The sequence below is a fragment of the Gavialis gangeticus genome, unplaced genomic scaffold (genome assembly GCF_001723915.1).
Source record: "Gavialis gangeticus isolate Ggan-Ray unplaced genomic scaffold, GavGan_comp1, whole genome shotgun sequence".
Lineage (NCBI taxonomy): Eukaryota > Metazoa > Chordata > Crocodylia > Gavialidae > Gavialis > Gavialis gangeticus.
In genome coordinates, this window is record NW_017729022.1 from 132403087 (window position 1) to 132421743 (window position 18657).

At 46.5% G+C, this 18657-nt stretch overlaps 1 long non-coding RNA gene across 1 annotated transcript in view; it reads right to left on the bottom strand.

The window, feature by feature from the left end:
- The window catches only part of LOC109296699, a 21362-nt gene extending 18445 nt beyond the window's left edge, over nucleotides 1–2917 (bottom strand). Inside the window, exon 1 of the long non-coding RNA XR_002097025.1 lies at nucleotides 2907–2917. This is a non-coding gene — a long non-coding RNA (uncharacterized LOC109296699). The remainder of the gene's footprint in view (nucleotides 1–2906) is intronic.
- Nucleotides 2918–18657: the final 15740 nt, after the last annotated feature.

Genomic DNA, 18657 nt, shown 5'->3' on the forward strand with positions numbered 1-18657 from the left:
TCACCTGTCTTGCTAGGGTGGTGTCTCCTCGTCTTCCTGCAGCCCCCTCTGAAAGATTATGGACTACAGTCTGTGGGTGCATCCAGGTGAGTGTGCACATGCAGTACATGGCACTGCAGACCCTGCTGCAAACCCTGCACCACATGCAGGCATTTGCAGCACCACTTATTTGCAATGCGGCAGTTTTTTTTGACACCAGGAGGTCCCTGTGTCAAAAAAACCCATGGCTGAAAAAAGCAGGGCTGCCCACATGGCAGCAGTGTGCACTGCCCAAAATGGAAGCCTGGCCAGCTGAAGCCACGCTCCAGCTGTTAGCCAGGCTCCACATGCCAGATTGCCATCTTTGGAGTCCCTAGAGGCCCCCAGAACCCTAGGTATGGCTGCTGTGGCCAGCTCAGGCGCTGGCCTCAGCCTCCCCTACCCCACCCAGGGCAACCTGCCATGTGTCAGAGCATGTATGCACAGCTGCTCCCCAGGGACAACTAGCAATGGCACAACTATGTGCTACTGCTCCCTGCCTTTGCTACCAGGATTTCCCAGTAGCAAAAAAAAGCACCAGAAAAAAGGTGCAAGCGAAAATAGCGTGCGCCAGAACAAACAGAGACTTGGTCTTCCAGGCAGATGCTCTGGCTGCTGGCCAGAGTGTCTCTACTGCTCCATTTGTGCCCCAGCTACTCCAGCACGCTGGGAGCGTGCTGGGTAAGGGAAGTTTGCTTAAAGTGGGACAATGTGTCCTGCAACAAAGCACAGGTGCAGGGGTGTGCACAGAGGCACAAAGTAGTGGCAAAAATTTGTGCCGCTAGTATTTGTGCCACTGCAAACGCACACCCCTGCTCATCTGCCCACTCTCCCCGATCCTGTTTATTTGCATAATGGAACCATTGGGACACTGTATTGTGTTGTCCATCTCTCTTCCACTGTATATCTGTACCCATTTAGGCCCTGGTCCAAAGCCTACTGATGCCAATGAAAAGATGTTGACTTCACCACACTTTGGACTGGACATCTGACATTCTTTGTGGGTTTACTGCCATCAACAGCTTGTGTCAACAAGGAGGTGTGAGATGTTGACTCATGATCCAGCAGGCAGCAGTTCTCAGTGACTGTGCCTGGAACCACCTGAGTGCTTTCTGCACTCTATATTTAGAGGAAGCCTCATGAGTTTGTAGGCTGGCTTAGTGCCTGCCCACTGGCAAATGTGTGCATATTCCCATTAGGAAAGTTTATGGTTCACTTAGATGAACTCCAAATGCAAAGGTCTCTCCCTCTCCTTGCCAAACATGCTCCATACCTATCTAGTCCCATTCTCCTCCTCCAAAGATCCTTTAAGATGATTAGTTTGGTCTTGTCATGATGGCCTAACTGGCCTATATAGCCGTGGCTGATGGAACTATTTTCTTTTACCTCCCACACTGTTTCTAGTGGGTGGAACTGATTCACACCAAGGGCCTGCCTGGTACTGGATCCGCAAAGCAGCTTTCTGCCTGTATGTGGCAACAAATTGTCTGTCTGGACCAGATCCTCAGTTGGCAGAAATGAAGTAGCTCCATTCACTTGAACAGGGCCAAGTTAGTTTACACCAATTGAGGATCTGCCCCCTCCCCTCCGCCCCGCTACATTTCAGGGTTATGTTATGCGTAGGCATATGGTTTCTAAAATCAGGGGCCACCAGGCAGTATATGTTCTCTATAAATGTGTCTGTTTCATTGTTGTGTGTAGGTGGTTTTGCGTGGGGCACATGTTTTCCCACAACACAAAAGTTCATTTTAAAAATACCTTGTTCTCTAACTTTTCTCTAATCGCTCTTTTTCCCCACCTTTTTCTTTTTTTTATTAGCTGACAACAGATGTCAACATTTTTCCTTAAAAGCAAGAGCTGGCACAGTTGACAGTGAGCATTAAATAACAAAATGTGAGTAAGTCAGATGCTGGAACCAACTAAAGCTAGAAAACTTCATAGCTGAATGGTCAAACCATGCTTAAATTGACTTTGTGGTGGGCTACTTATTTGCAGGGTACTGTGAAGAAAGAAGGAGAGTCTTGTAATTAAAGTGCAGGGCCAGGAGAGGGGAGGGCTGGTTTCTAGGGATGGCACTGCCTTAGTTTTCTGCTGTAGCCTGGAATAAGTCACTTCATTTCTTTATATCCTAGGGGCAGCTTTCCCTGATCCAGTGGGCTCTGTGATTCTGGGCAAGGAAGAATGTTAAGAGAAGGTGGAGATTTCACAGTGTCCCTGCACTCATTGGTGATTCTCCTAGACAGTGGCAGAGCTTGAGCCTGCAGTACAATTTTCTGCTTTTCTCTTCCAGTGTCCAACATCCCCCTCCTAGAAGGACGTGACTTTGGGCATATCTACATGTGCAAATAATCTGGGAGCAATTTACACTTGAGTAAACTCTCCCAGGCATGTATCTACACGTGCAAACTGCTCCTGCTTCCTGTGGCCTTGCAACCAGCCCCTGCAGCAGTCATAGGGAGCTTTAGGCTCCCCCTGGGTGCTAGTCCAGGGGACAAGAGACAATTGTCTCCTGGCAGGGGCAGGACATTGCTCCCTGCCCCAAGGAGCTGCCTGCTTCCAGGGCAGGCTCTGTACCAGAGCCTGGGCAGGGACAATGTCCCCCTGCCCTGGTAGCACAGAGCTCCCCATCCCTGCTCTGGGATAGTGAGGCTGGGGCTGGGGGATCCTTATGTCCCAGTTGATCCCTGCAGTTGTGGAACCTGGGCTGTGGAACCTGATCCTTATCTCCCAGCCCAAGCCCCATGGTTGCAGGACCCAGGCTGGGAGATAAGAATCTCCCAACTATGGCCCCACAACCACAAGACTCAGGCTGGGAGATAAGCATCTCTCAATCCTGGCCCCCTGACTGCAGAGCTGGTGCTGGAAGGTAAAGATTTCCCAGCCCCCACCTCGTGACTGTGGAGCAGGGGCTGGGAGCTCCCTGCTGCCGGGGCAGGGGGATATTGTCTCCGCCTGGACTCCAGTGGTGGAGCCCGATCCAGCAGCAAGCAGCTCCTAAGGGCAGGGAGCAATTTCCTGCCCCCTGCTGACGAGGAGCACATTTGCTTTCAGTCAGGCGTCTAAGCATGTGCTACTGCGCAGTTACTAATCATGAGTAAATTTGCTACTTGCATTTGCAGGTAGCAAATTTACTCGCAATTACAGCCAATTACTGCACAGTAAGCATCTGCACATGCAGATGCAGATGTTTACTGCACAGTAATTAGCTCTATTGTATAGTGAAGCATGTCATGTAGACACAACCTGTGTGTTCTAGTTTTACTGCCACATTCCCATTTGTGTATGATGTTCTGGGATACCTCAGATCTTCTGGTTTTTTATTTAATCCATTGAAGCATATGGCTTCTTTATACTTGTCTGAGACACATTACAACAATGAGCAGATATTGCATTATGTCAAGAAGAACCAAATGGTTCCAAGGAAGGAATACTCAGTACTATGACTAAGGTTTGGACTGATGATGAGTCAGGTGACTATAGGCAGTCTTGTAGCTGATTCTGCCTCAATATTCTATAAGAAGCCCATTTAGTTACTGAGAAAAGTCTGTCAGGCTCAGGGTTATGCTCACATCATTGCGGAGTCATGAGATGGCAGCAGCAACACCAGCCCACATTTTATTTGGATGTTGCCTTTAAGGAACAGCACTTTTTGCTACGTTTTGCCTTTAAGGAACAGCCCCACCAAAGCACCCAAAATTTCAATTTTTAAACTGAAGCCATCTTGTTGAAGGAAGATCTTGAGAACAACCATAGCTGGTGGGTGTTGTGGATCCTCTATTGGCAGGCAGCGTGACCTAGTAAGGGTAGCATACTGGTCCTAGGACGGTGAAGATATGGATCACCTGTACTGTGCTGTGTGATCTTTGGCAAATCACCTCCTCACCTCAGTTTCCCACCTATTTCACCAAATCACCTCAGTTTCCCACTTATTACGTGGGGACACAGGGACTGACTCCACTTGAGACTGATGGATACACAGAGCTAGGTACTATTGGCAGGGCAGTGCACATGGGACCAAAATAGCTGTAGGAGTATGAGGCTAAGTAATCATCTCAGTACCTCACTCAGATTCACATCCCTGGAGCTATCCATCAATCCATGGATCCCCAAGGGTTGATTTGTCAGCAGGTGACCAGGCTGTTGCCACCACCACCTTTATGATGGGAGTCAAGGGTGTGTGTGGTACTTGAGTTGCTGTCTCAAGCCCTTGAGAATAGCTTGTGGGATGCTGCCCCCTGCTGGAAGGTGGTAGGAGTGTACTTTTATAGCAATTGTCCATTATTTAGCTGAGCATTGAGCACATTGTACCTGTATGAAGAATGGGAAAGGTGAGCATCAGCTATGGTATCTGTGCTTCACTGTGGAAGGTCTTTGCTCCCCCAAATCCTCCAGCAAAGGACACTTGGCTTCTTTCAAGAGGAAGGAGCCACTTCCCTTTGCTTTAATAGAAGTGACTAGGACCTCAGGGCTCTCCAGGGCTTCCACAAATGACGTCAGATCAATCCACCCCCTCACAGCCTTTATAAAATATTTTAACACCTTTACTGTAGAATAATGTGTTTTCCTTCCTTCCTAAAGACCTCTTAAGAAATCCTACATCATCCCTTCATCCGGGTAGCTGGTAGGGCAACATAGAAGTGTGGCATGTGGTGGCAGATATCTGAGTCCCACTGCAAGGAGAGGAACTGCTTACGTGACTAGTTTAGTTTGACTGAGAATTCTCTTAAAGGTTGTCTGAGAGCTCGTTGAGAGTGATGGGAGTTTCTCCATTTACTTCAGTGGGCTTTAGATAGGCCCTTACTCTGGCTGAGCACTGGGAAAGGTTGAGGATACCTTTCAGGGAGCTTTTCTCAGACATGCTAAGAAGTTGTCTATCCTGTGATGAAAATGGTGCTGAACACAACACTGCCTTGTTTAGCCCAGCACAGTCATGGAGACTTCTGTGAGCTGAAATAGGCTGAGGGGGAAAGGAATCCTGAATCAGGGAGAGGTGGGAGAAGGCATTCAGATCAGCACGGAGAGTGGTGGAACCCAGGCTGGGTCTGGAACCATGTCTCCAGGCTAGAGAGCTCCAGTGAAACTCTGCTATATCACAAGGCTTCCCCACTCTGGTTTCTTCTTCTTCAGCAGTCCCTCACAGTGGAGAATGATTATCTGCCATGATTGTCTTATCTGTGGGTTCGAAGATGGCTTATGAGACTGATCCATGCTCAACAGACACTGCTGCAACTCTCACACATTTCTGTTCAGGGTCGGTGGTTCCAGATTCTAGATTCGGTCCACAACGCTGTTTCTGCTGCTCCTGCTTTTCCATCTCCTGTTGTCATCTGAGGTTTCAGACTACTGAGATCCCTGCAGCGGACTCTTCTTCTATTTGGGGTACTCCTGGGTGATAGTCTCCCGCGAGTTGATATTGATATTGCATTTTTTCAAGCTGGGCTTGAGGACGTCCTTGAAACACTTTCTCTGCCCTCCTCTTGAGTGTACACCTTGATGGAGCTGGGAGAAAACAACTTGCTTCCAGAGTCTGGAGTGATGTGACCGGGTCAGTGAAGATGATGTCAGATGATCATTGCCTTGATGCTCATGGTATTTTCTTGCAAGAGGATGGTAATGTTAGTAAGCCTGTCTTCCCACTGGATCTGAAGGATCTTTTGCAGGCAGTGTTGATGGTACTTCTTGAACAATGTAGATTTGGCTCCTGTTGAAAGAGGAGGAAGTCAGAGGCTCCTCAGCTGTAGGCTGAACAACAACAACAAAAAAAGAAAACACGTTAATCCAACTGCCCTGTAAGCACTATCTTAATACTTCAGGCTCCTGCAACGGTCATGTTTTCAACACAGAAACAAACCTGCTAATGTCATTATGAGGAATTGACTTCTCTCACCAGGCCCCAATGTCATTATGAGGAATTGGCTTCTCTCACCAGACCCCAGGCAGGGGGTGATATACATCTAGCAAAGACTGGCCCTGACTAGTGTGGCAGGAGCAAGACACCATAATGCCATTAGCCATGAGGAATTGGCTGTTTTGATCTCATTTAATGCTGTGCCACTGATAGGGGAGTTCAGTTCAGTGGCCTTTTATGTGGGTAAAGTGCATGAGGGCAGAGAAAAGTAAAATTCGCTCAGCTTGGGGTGGGGGCACTGGGATATGGGCTGTAGTAGCAGCCATTGCTGCTTCTGTTTTGAGTTGCTTATAGTGGCCAATATTTGAATATTCAGTCTGCAGCTGGCCATGATGATGCCTGCCTCAGGCTGGAAATACTAAGATGAAGGGATGAGAGGAAAGTGGCAACCAGGAGTCTGTCATTTCCTACCTCCTGCATGCTCGACTTAGCAGCTTTAACACCACTCTTTGAACAGAGCTCTGTGCGTGCGTGCACAGTTCTCATTAGCATTGCCAGTGCTAGGTGCTTTACATATACAATGAGGCTATCCTGGCCCTGAACAGCTTGATCTCTAGAAGGACAGACAGTACACAGGGAAAATGATGTACCATGCAAGCATTGTATCCAGGGCGCAGACTGCTACATGCAGTGCCTGACGCCTCCCCTTCCACAGTGTGTGGGGCTACAGAGGTGTGCTGCAGGACTACTCCACATGTTATTCTTAAGTTCTTCTTGCCACATGTTCTTCTGGCTACAGGGCTACAATGGCTGAGTCCTCTCCCAGGCCTTTCACCAACTCTGTAGTCATATATGCTTTGGCCTGTACTTGGTGGATGAGCACAGATGCTCTGCTCTGTAAACCAGGCTGGCAAGGCAGGGTCCCAGGCAGAATGCACAGTGGGACATATGCTTAGGCTGTTTTGAAAAGGAAAAATGTGTGCTGTGACTAACGGATGACAGAGATAGCAGTGTGTGCACCAGGCAGCTTGGGGGCAAGCTACTGTTGTCCTTGTGCCTTTGGGATAGTACGTGGGTCAGTGTCATATCTGCTTTACTTTTTCTTGAGATCTAAGCTGGGACTGCTGCCGTACGTAGAAGGAGGGAAGCAGACAGGAGGTGAGACTGTTTCCAGCATCCTCCTTCTTCATTAGTGAGAGTAAAGCACACCTCTGAGCATCAGGGAATTTCCACTGTGTGGGAATGCTCAGTTCTAAAAGACCTTAACTACTTCCTCCCCTTTCTTGCCCCGCCTAAATCCATGGCAAGGGAACCTGTGTTGTTTTTATGTGGATGTTGTCTGACATGATAATGGAAGCAAACCTGGGCAATGACATGCAGGGAAAAGCAAAACAAATTGGTTTCCAGGCCCTCAGGATACTCATAAGCAAAGAACCAACAGAAGAAAGGAAAAATGAAACGGAGAGATGAAAACTGCAGCTGAAACAGGCATGAGACTGGGGAGAATTGGCCTGAAATTCCATTAAAATTCAGAGCTGTAACCAGTTGTGCTAAACATCAGCATGCACCCTCAGTGGTACCCTGACCTCTCTTACTAGTTCTTGGATTGGCACCACTGCTTGAACCAGGGACTGTGGAGCTACCAGCATGACCTAAAAGGTAATGCTCCTGAACCAAAACCCATTCCCGTGAACTTGCTACCTGGTGACAGCTGCCATGCCATGTGGGAGGAAATCTTCCACAAGGACCTGCAGCAGGAGCACAGAGACCTAAACTGGTAGACAGCCCCTGTACAAGCATGGAGAAACAGTGCAGGCCAGAGAGGTCCATTGAACTGCCTGTGGCCAACCTGCCGGTGGCAGGCAGAAACAATCAATCACCTTTTCTGGAACTGCCCATATGCCAGAGAAGTGTGAAAGAAAGTACATGGACTCCTTCTGGCAGTGACAGATTTCAGAACCCTGACCAGAGAAGTGGTCCTGTACGGGTACTTGACCAAACAGCAAGGGGACCTGACAGCCTGCTTTGACCAATTCATCTCCCGCTTCAGGTATGCCCTGTGGAAAGCCAGGAACCTGTTCACAAATAGGTGCTCAGACCCCACAACTGAAGACTGTATTAAAATGGGGCTGAGTTAAATGTACTGGTACTACAGGAAGACAGAAGAGGACAACAGGAGAGAGATGGCAGACCTCATACGGTGGAGAGCGGACTAGCATAGACTTTTCAGAGGTGAGCCCTCCAAAGAGAACAACGACGACAATGGTGAGAACAGCAGTGACAAAGAGGACAAATACGACGACAATGAGTGAAAGCACTGGAATGGTGATGGATGCACGATGTGAACTTTGTAACGGGTCTAAAATAGTTTAACTGGTAAAGTGTGTTTTGATCTGTCAAGTGAACCACAGTGGTCACTTGATGGGTTGGTAGAGGTACAGTTATATATGTAGGGGGAGGACTCAGCCATTGTAGCCCTGTGGCCAGAAGAATGTGTGGCAAGAAGAACTTAAGAATAACATGTGGAGTAGTCCTGCAGCACACCTCTGTAGCCCCACACACTGTGGAAGGGGAGGCGTCAGGCAATAGAAATAAATATTTTTGCAAAAAAAAGAACTAATTCTCCCGCCCTTCTGCCAAAGGAATTATTGTTTTCCTGCTGCTTTTTATGACAAATACCTTGCCACAAAAGGAACAAGGATTCTCTGTTGGAAAGGTTTGACCAACCCAGCCTACCTGTTCCTGCTTTGCATGCACTAAGACTAGTAAGGAGGTAGTGAAACTACTCCAAGGGCACCTTTTCCAGGAGCAGAGTGAAGGTGATGCCCTCTCTTGATCTCTTTTAGCAGCATGTCTCCCAGAGGCACAAAGATTCCTGGAGCTTCTGCTGAAACAACGCCACTCTGCACTTCTTCTGGTGCAGATCCAAGGTCCCAGAGAAAAAAAACTGAGCGCTGTTTCATGTGCATTGGAGCTCACTGCAGGATCATTACTGTGGCTTTTACCCCATGCAAAGGACCACTGGGGGAAGTTTCATGCACAGTTCAGCAATCTGAAGTGGTCGCTGGTGCTGTCTTCTTGCTTTTCCAGAGCTGACAGCGGAACTTGGATCTTTTAGGGTCAGAAATTGTGCACGTGGCACCCCAGCTGCTATTCTGTTATTTTCCCCACCCTGCAAGGATTCTTCTGGAAGGAGAGTTACCTTTTGTTTGCTGAACAAAGCTAAGAGTTGATTTAAATATGAAAAAAAATCAGCTTTTCAGGAGAAGAAGCCTGGCAGTGCACTCAGAACTGTCCTTTTTCAAGAAGATGCTGTTAAGACAGCTCAGCCCCAGAGGCCTTGCTTTGCCTTGGTGAACCATGGAGGCTTTTTTTTTTCTTCCCCCCAGTCAGAGTCTCACTTCTGGTTGGCCTTCCTTAGGGACATAGTGCTTGCTGGTGGCTGTTTTTTCTAAGTGAGTTTTTGAGCATCTCTGCTACCGGGATCCCTGTGGGTGTATTTGCACAGCAGCTGAAATACCATTTTGAAAACTGTTGCTTAGGAATGCCATAGAAATGTGACTCCAGTACTTTCATTTTGCGGGTTACTTGGTAAGAGAGAGCTCCTAACATACACACCACTTTGCCTTTGGTGTAAGTCCTTTGGTGCCACCGGAGGTACCATGCAAGCTTCTTATAAAAGGTGGGAGAGGATTGGTGAAGTGGTGTTACCCAGTGGCTTAAGTTTAGGACTGGATGTCAGGAGTTCCATGATCAGACTTAGGAAAGGAAAAATCCTTCATTGGTGCCACAGGGTATGTCTACACTATGTCCCCTGCACACCTATGGAGAGGCTTTGCCAAATATACCCAGCCTATTTAACATGTGCTAAACCCAGAAATTATATGATGAAGCTATTCTGGGGGTCCCTCATGCTGCTGTTCTTGAGACTTCTATCTCCAGTGTCTCTGAGAAGAGTAGGGAGTGGCCCTTAGTAAGGCTTTGTTTCCTCATTTCTGGGTTAACAAGTGTGTGAATGTGAGCAGGTAAATGGGGTGTATTAGAGATCAGACCCTCCTGGATGTGCTGGGAATATAGCATAGACATTGCCCCCCACAGTGTATCAGTTTGGTATTTCCCTGCTGGAGGTTACAGTTAAAGTTTGCTTCTGTCCTGTGGAAAAAGCCTTAACTCCACCTAGATTAATTTGTGGAGAGGTCTTCCTCTAACGAGGAAATGCCTCAAGACTTGTATATTAGAGGAAGTGCCAAATTAGAAATGGTCATGGCATGCAAATCAATTATTTGGTCTCCTTACACAGCTGGTGTCAATTGAGGTAGCCTCTTTGAAGTCAGTGGAGCCTGGTTGATATACAGTTAGGGTGGTCATCATAGAGGACAGTCTGGTTTTCTGCTACTCTGTCCTCTATTGATACAAAAGCTGATGCCTTTATGTCCTCTATTTTACTCTTCAAGAGAGAAATAGAGGACATAAAGGTGTCCAGTTTCATAACAATAGAGGACAGAGGACAACAAGACTGTCCACTATAATGGCCCCCTATATACACTAGTGGAGGATCTGGCTAGGTATTTGCAGTTCTGCCTTTAAACAAGTAATTCTCTTAGAGGTTGTCCAGTATTTTCACGCAGACAGCCTCAAACACCTAAAAGTCAGGGTGTGCCAAGGGGATTTCCTAGTACAAGTGTTTTTGCAAAGAGTCTCATTGGATTTATGGGTGTTGTTCAAGACTTTCCAGGAGAGGATCTTCATTCCTTTTGTAGCAAGGTAGTTGTCATAAAAAGCAACAAGAAAATCATCATTCCTTTGGCAGAAGTGTGAGAGAGATGACATAAGACAGTGGGTCTGACAGGGCCATAATTTAAGTGCAGAATTACATGCAAATGCATAATCAGATCATTTGAAAAAAATGTATATTTATGCAATGCTAAATAGCTCCTTTGGAATCATTCTGGTCTGTTGCATAAATATAAATATTTTTGCCTATCATATTGAAATTAGCCTCTTTGATGCTTCCAGGGCAGTATTAAGCACAGGGTAATATTATTCTTATTGGATAGAACCTTTGATGAGAGTTGAAACTCTATAAATGTTTAAATAAGTGGATTTCTAAGTAAGCCACACTAGCCTCAATCACTGCGGCTATTAAACAAGATGTACAGTAGCTGGCAGATGCGGTAAATCAACTATTTTGTTGTCTGAAAGTGAGGAATGGCTTGCAGCGTGAAAGCCATTGTTCAAACTGTTTGGTGTAATGGTAAACAACACTAAGGGCAAGGCTGTTTAAATCACATTTTTGATTGTCAGCAGAAATGTTTCTTCTCTGCACAGATTTACCACACTCTGCTGCACCCAGAAACGATAATGCATGTGGGATTGTTAGCTTGGAGACATTTAGTTTTCTAGGGGTATGGTTAAATTGTGCCCAGGGAGCCAGATCTTACAGATAGCTCAGCAAGATGTTGGGGGCTGGGATGTTGAAAATCTTGCCATGATTGTGGGCTTCAAGCACTGTAAACAAAATTCTGGCCCTGACCCCTATTGAAAATGTGGTTCTAGAGGAACAACCTGCTGGAGAGGCAGTTTCAGGCCAAGCTGGGCATGTCTACACATTTATTAATGAGCTCTAATTATGACTCATTAAGTTTAGTATCTGTAATAACAGGTACTAACTTAATGCATTGTAATCAGTGCTACTGTGCACTAGCACAAACTTTTGTTGGTGATACTTAATGCTCATTGGATTAATCTGTTGCACATTAGCACGGTTTTTGCCAGCCATGCTAATATGCAGTAGAATTAGTCAAAAGGGCATTAAATGTCTCATGTAGGCAGTAAGTGGGCATTAAGTGTCTCACGCGCCCACTGACACACAATGAAAGCTCCTGCGCCTGATCCGCTACTGCCTTGTCACTCATTTACGTGAGTGCCAAGAGTCACCAATCTTTTCCATTATGCACTCACTTTACACAGGTGAGTAAAAGGGGAAATCCACTTCTTGTTAACAGTCACACTGCCATTATGTCTCCCTGAGGCTTTATGTCTGCTCTGGCTCTGTGTCACTAATGCCTGGCTCCACAGCAGACCCCTGCCATCTATTCTCCCCATGGAAGTCATTTCAGCCACTGGCAATACAGTTCCATTTCCTCTGTGAGCTGCTGCATCTACCCAGATTATGCTGACTGCACTGCTAGAGGGAGGCATGTATTCTTGGTCATGGATTAAGCCATGCTTCTGCCTTTACTCATTGAAGATTTAGTAAGCCCGTATACATTCAGAGGAATAACTGCTTCAATTTAGCTTAATGAAAAATTAAACTGATGTGGCAGATTTTGACCCCTCATCTCCTTTCTACAAGGAAAATCAAATGTGTTATCTTCTGACTGCAAATGGAAAATGGGAATTTACCCTGATGAAATGACATCCCAGATTCAAGGAAGAGACTTCACAAGCTCATATCACCACTGAACCATGCTAAAAAATGAATTGTGCAGTGATCTTACTAGGTCAATTAAGTTATAGTGATGGGGGGGAACACCTGTATTTTGTTTCAGTGTTAAATTCTTTCTTCTCTGAATACTATACCAGTATAATGATGAGAGAGAAGTTTTCTGCCTGAAGAAAACCAGCCTAGCTGAGTCGCTGTCAGGGAAAGCATAAGAAGTAGCAGCAATTTTTGTGTTGAACATGCTGAGAATGCAATATGGAAAAATTTTTCTCAGTTCAGTAGGCTCAAAAGGGATTTTTTTTAGTACTGTAACATGGTTAAGTTTGTAAGCCTCTGTCACTTAATTGTCTGAGCTGACAAAGACTTGGGAGGCCAGAAGGCAAGACAGAGACACAAGATCTTTGCATGTGGAAAGAACTCTGAGATTCCTGGTGACTGCAGTGAATGAACTGAGTTTGGGCTGTATCCTCCCCCCTCCTTTGTTCACCTGTTTCTTCTGCTCTGCTCTTTCAGATTTTGAAGATTGTGACTGGATCCACAGGGCCTGAGGGATTCCGACTGAGTGGGCGAAAGCTGTTTCTGGAAGGGCAGAGCTGCAGATATAGTTTTGTTGATATTCCTCTCCATCTGTATTATGCATTAAGGTACACTTAAAACCTATTTTTCAGTCTGGCAAGCTGATAACATGCCTCACCTCATTTTTTTTAATATAAATGAATTAGTATATCCAGGAAGAAGACTTGCCACTTCTTATTTTACAGATCAGGGGAAGGAGCAGGAGCCTTAAAGAGAGAAGGATTATGTAAGAGGGACAAACCTCATTCTCCTGACAAAAGAATGTGGAGAACATGGCTTGAGGGGAACAACCTGTATCTTAGTAGGGAGTCCTTTTAGTTTATAAGTAATACTATTTATAGAAGTTTTAAAATTTTCCTTGAATGAAACTTTTTCTACCAGAGGCTGGCAGTAGTTTTTGTTTGTTGGATGTATTTATCTGCCTATGACAATAGTGCCTAGGAACTCCAGGCATGGATCCAGACCTTATATGCTAGGTGCTGTACAAACATGGAGCAAAAGAACAGCCCCTGTCTTACAGAACGTGATTGTGCAGGGTCTCTTCACAACTCTGCTGATGCTGAGTGACTGTCTAACATATACATCGGCTCCTCAGCTGGTGCAATTTTTGCCTAGCTCTGCTGATTTGCATCAGCTGGGATTCTAGTTTTGCCTGACATTTTAATCTGTTAATATGTCATTACAAACTGACCTGAGTTACAGGAACGAAACACAACCAAACATGTAGCTCTTCTTTGAAACTGTTGTGCAGGTGGAAAGACACAGTAGCATATGTGAAGGGCCAAAGCGTAGGTTTAAACTTTGGCTTTTCAGAGAGTTTTTAAGTTGGTGTTAGGAAGGAAGGTTAGTGATAAATTTGCATCTGTGTTTAATTTCCTAGAAAATCTGAGGGAAAGTCCAAAAAACATTCTTTTTCCAGACAATAAAAGGAAACATACTTTTAGATGCATATAATTTAGCTGAAAAGCTGTATATTGTATAACTATATTACTGAGGCATTTTAATATATATATTTGTAAAGACACACTGTGGCTTTAGTTCAGTTATAGGACCCATACTGTGAATCTCTGAACAATTTCTAGTTACCAGTGTCTAAGAGGTAATGGATTCTCTGGGTGTGTAAATTGATGATGCAAATCCAAGTTACATTCTGGGCCAACATGGAGTCCATTAAGTCATGGCTGATCACAGGTAATGCACAGAAAGGTATGTTTGATCCTGTCTAGCATCAGTTCTATTTCATCTAGCAAAGGGACTGGTGTGATGTTTGAATGGTTCGGAGGGCACATCTACACAAGATGCTTTACTTGAGAGTAGAGCAAATTATTGTGCAGTAAGCCATCTACACGTGCAGACACTCTATTGCACAGTAATTTGCTCAAATCATGAGTAAATTTGCTACCTGTAAATACAAGTAGCAAATTTACTTATGATTACTAACTGCACTGTATGGCATATGTAGACAGCCAACAAGTAACAAACTTGCTCCTGCTCAGCTGGGCAGCAGGGGGCAGAAAATTTCTCCCTGCCTGTGGAAGCTGCCTGTCGCCAGGGCACTGGAGGCCAGGTGGGGACAATGTCCCAGCCCCGATCCACCAGTGGGGCAGCTAGCAGCGAGTCCCCAGCTGGATAGGGATTCCCCACCCAACCCAGGGCTCGCTGCTAGCTGCCCCACCAGCAGATTGGGGCAGGGGGCTGGAAACTGCCCCTCCCCTGAAGCTCTTTCCAAATCCCTTGCCCCCAGCTGGGGAACAGGGGGCAGGAGCTCCCTGCTGCCAGGGCAGGGGGACATTAAAAACTTCTTGGGCTCTGGTGGTGGAGCTTACCCTGGCAGCAGGCAGCCCCACCAGGGCAGGGAGCAATCTCCCATCCCCCACCAGAAGACATCTGTTTCCTTGCCCCATGTTTCTTGCCAGCCCCTGGGCTAGCACCCAGGGGGAGCTTAGAGCTCCCCCTAGCTGCTGCAGGAGGTTGGTGCAGGGCCTGAGGGGACTGGAGCAGATTGCTGCCAGGAGCAGCAGATCTGCTCCCGTCCCTGCACATGTAGATGCCTGCCCAGGGTGGGTTTAATCTAGAATAATTTACTCTAGAGCAGGGGTGGGCAATTATTTTGGGCAGAGGGCCACTTACTGAGTTTTGGCAAGCCATCGAGGGCCACGTGACAGGCAGCCAGGGACACCTAAATATTAATTTTCTAAATTTTTTAGGGGCCCTGCAGGCTGGATAGAATGGTCTGGCGGGCCGCATCCAGCCCGCGGGCTGCATTTTGCCTACCCCTGCTCTAGAGTAAACCCACTCTGCAGCATTTGCATGGGTAGACACCCAGACAGACATAATGGCTCCTGGAATAAGTAGGCAAGCATAGGAAATGCATCAGCCTCACAGAGGGAGCCACATGTGTTCTGCACAGTGTTTGACTGCCTGTCTTTGCCTGTAGATAGAAGGTCTGGGTTGTAGCCCTTCCCTCACCTACTCCTGCTTCCTCAAGCCTTCTTAAGCAGCTGGCACTGGCAATGAAAGTCCTAACTTTGGGTGTTTACACTTATAGTGCAAGGAGTGTCACTATGCAAGGGAATGTACACACTGGAGGGAGATGCTCTTTCTGCCTGTTTCACCATCATGCATCAGCTTGTACCCTGGCATAACTAAACATCTGACTCTCAATCTACATGCCTATTACATTGTGCTGTCTGCCAGACAAAAGATCCCCTCAAATGGGCATGCCTGATGGGTTTTAACCCATCCAGCATCACTGCTCTTGGGGGCAACTTTGTGTATGAGTGGCATAACATATTGGAATGAGGTAGGCATATGATCCTGCCTCAGTGTGGAACTCCTGTGATGGTGGTCGACATGTGGGGACATGGTTCTCTTCTGTGTTACTCCAGCTTCATGCCATTGCAACTGTTGATCACAAGGGAGTTATACCAATGTAAAACTGAAGGAAAGAAGTGGTGTATCAGGTCTAGCCATTTTTGTAGCTACACTACAAGCTCCATGACTCTTATGTCCTGGTGGGCATTGCATTACATATGGATAATGGTAGGAATTTTCAATGTCAATAATAAGCCTGAGAAAATAATGCCCCTAAGGCCTCTACCTTATAGATTTCACTGGTATTTACCCTTGATTCCTTTCTTTAGCACCTTTTTAATGAAAAGGATGAGCTCACTCATCAACTGGGCTGCAGGATTTCCATCCTGTAAAAAAAAAAAAAAAATTGGCATCCTGAAATAAAGATAATCCTGCCATGAAATCTAATTAAAGAAGACCAATACCCTTATTTCACAGAGCAGTTTTCTAAACTTCTCTAAATTCAGGGGAAGCTAAGAAGCAGACATGAAAATTCACTTGTCATCTTTTGAAGTTTCGTCTTTTAGGATGAGCCCAAATGGGTATTTAAAATATAAAAGCTTTTTTATTATTAGAGAGAATCCTATGGGATAAATATTGTTTATCAGTAAAGTGATAGATTGTCACAGCATTATGTGGTATGTGTATATCAGTGAAGTGAAAGTTCTGACGCATCTGAAAAGCAAGAGTGGGATGCACCAGTCACTTTACTCGTATGTGTGAAACACGCCACAGCCGGCTGCATTTTATTTTTTAATGCAGTCAAATCCCAGTTTCCAGCAGGAGGTTCAACTAGATGACCTTAGAATAGGGGTAGGCAAAATATGGCCTGAAGGCCAGATCCAGCCCTCCAAAGGATTTTATCCAGCCCATGGTGGGTCCCTTGGCTCCACCCAGCCCAGGCTGGGGGGCAGCCCAGGCCATGTTGTGTGTGACTGGAGCCACTGCCCCAGGGCACATAGCTGGGGTGGCATGGTGGTCAGACCCACTTCCTGGCAGCCCTCACAGTGGCAGCTCCTTCCTGCTGCTGCTGCCAGTCTGCATCACTGCCACCAGCCCTGACCCTGCTGCCCAGACACCTCGGCTTGTCTGCCCCACATCCAACACCAGAGGTGCCAGACAGAGCAAGCATGTGGGGTCTTCATGGAGACTGGCATGGGATACCCATAGGCAGGGCATGCTCACCCAGAAGATGGGATGGGGCCATGGGTGGGTGAGGAATGGTGTCCAGGAGTGGGATGTGTGGACAGGGCTGGGGCTGGGGTTGAGGCTAGGATTGTGGAGTGGTAACAGCGTGGGGCCAGGGTTGAGGCAGGGCCACAATCCTTTCCCTGCATGATGGATCAAGGCCATCCTGTCCCTGGATGGGGGCAGAGTGCATGCCTGTGACCAGGTCCCTGCTGCCCCTGCCCCAGCACAGGTGCACGTGAGGGGCCCCAGTACAGTGCGGCTGCAGAGTGGCACAGCCTGGCAGCTGTGGGACAGCCCTAATAGAATTTGACCAGATTATGGTCTGGGTCAGGCTGATCATGCTTCATCATGTGGGGAACAGATCACAGCTCTGTCCTGGCCCCTGCCCTGCACTGTCACTGCCCCCCTTGCTGGCCCTGACCCTGCCCACCCATCCCACTCTCAGATGCTGATCCCTGCCTGCCTGCGGCCTCATCCCATCCCCCAGCTGAGTGCACCCTGTGCTCCGGAGTCCAGGGCTGTTCTAGTAATCTACCACTTTGGGAACTTTGGTGACCTGTTGGGGAGGGGGAATGGGGAAAGGTTCTGCCCACGAAGGGAGCTGCTGACTTATCCTGCAACAGTTTACCAAAACTCCCTAAGTGGTCCTCCAGCCCCAGTAATTGCCCACCCCTGTCTTGGGAGGTTCCTTCCAGCCCTGCTTTTCTGTGAATCTAGGGGGTTGTGAATAAAGCTTAACGGAAAGTCTAGCCCAATGACTGCATGACTGTGAATGTTTGGGCTAGAAAATTTGGGCTGGAATAATCCATTGTGGAGAAATATGTGGATTGTGAGTTGCAGGCTTGCCCAAGTTTTTTGGCACCAAAATAAATGGGTTTCAGATCATGCTTTCATATTCTTTGTTCACTCCTGTCAGCTTTTTCATCAGGCTTTCTTCTGGATTTTGCCATGAGCTTCTTGTGTGACCTCTGACAAGTTAGATGGATCTCTTTGAGAGAGATTCTGATTTCCTTTGTGCCAATATAAGTCTGAAGTAATTCACAGTTACTCCTGATGTAACTGGAAACATTATTTATCCCACCTGTGCCTTCATTCTTCTTCAGTAAAAGGAAGGCAGAGAAATTTCGTGTTTTATAAGTGTTGCAAAGCTCAAACCCTTAATGGTTTCATGGTGAAGAGCACTTTCAAAGATCCTGTAAGTAACAATAAATCACTCCCATAGCTGAGTTCAAGGCTGTAGTACAGTCCTTTACTAGAACAGCAGCTACTTGTACAGAACAGTTAGGCCACTGAACCTTAACATAAACCTTGAGACCCAAACCTGTCCCAACCTCAGTACCACTCTCCGTAGCGTGAAGACTCCCATGTGATTGCCCCATTAGCTATCTCTTATCAAATGAGTGTTAACGGTGCATCCTCTGCACTAAGGTGAATTTCACTTGTATTAAAATATGTCCATCCCCCCCACACCCCAATTCGAAATCTCTTTTAAAACATGAGACTTTTTAAAATTTACTTCCTCTTTATTTCTTTTTTTAAAATCTCTTTTTTTTTTACTTCTATTTTCTCCTTGAGTGGCTGACTTCCTTCATTTTACCACCATTCTCGCACCTCTATTTCCATTCCATCTCCCATTTCATTATTCACCCCCATACCATTAACTCTCTGCCTCCCAGCTTCGTGTTCCTGCCTCACATCCCCCCACCCCCACCTAGAGCAGGAAAAG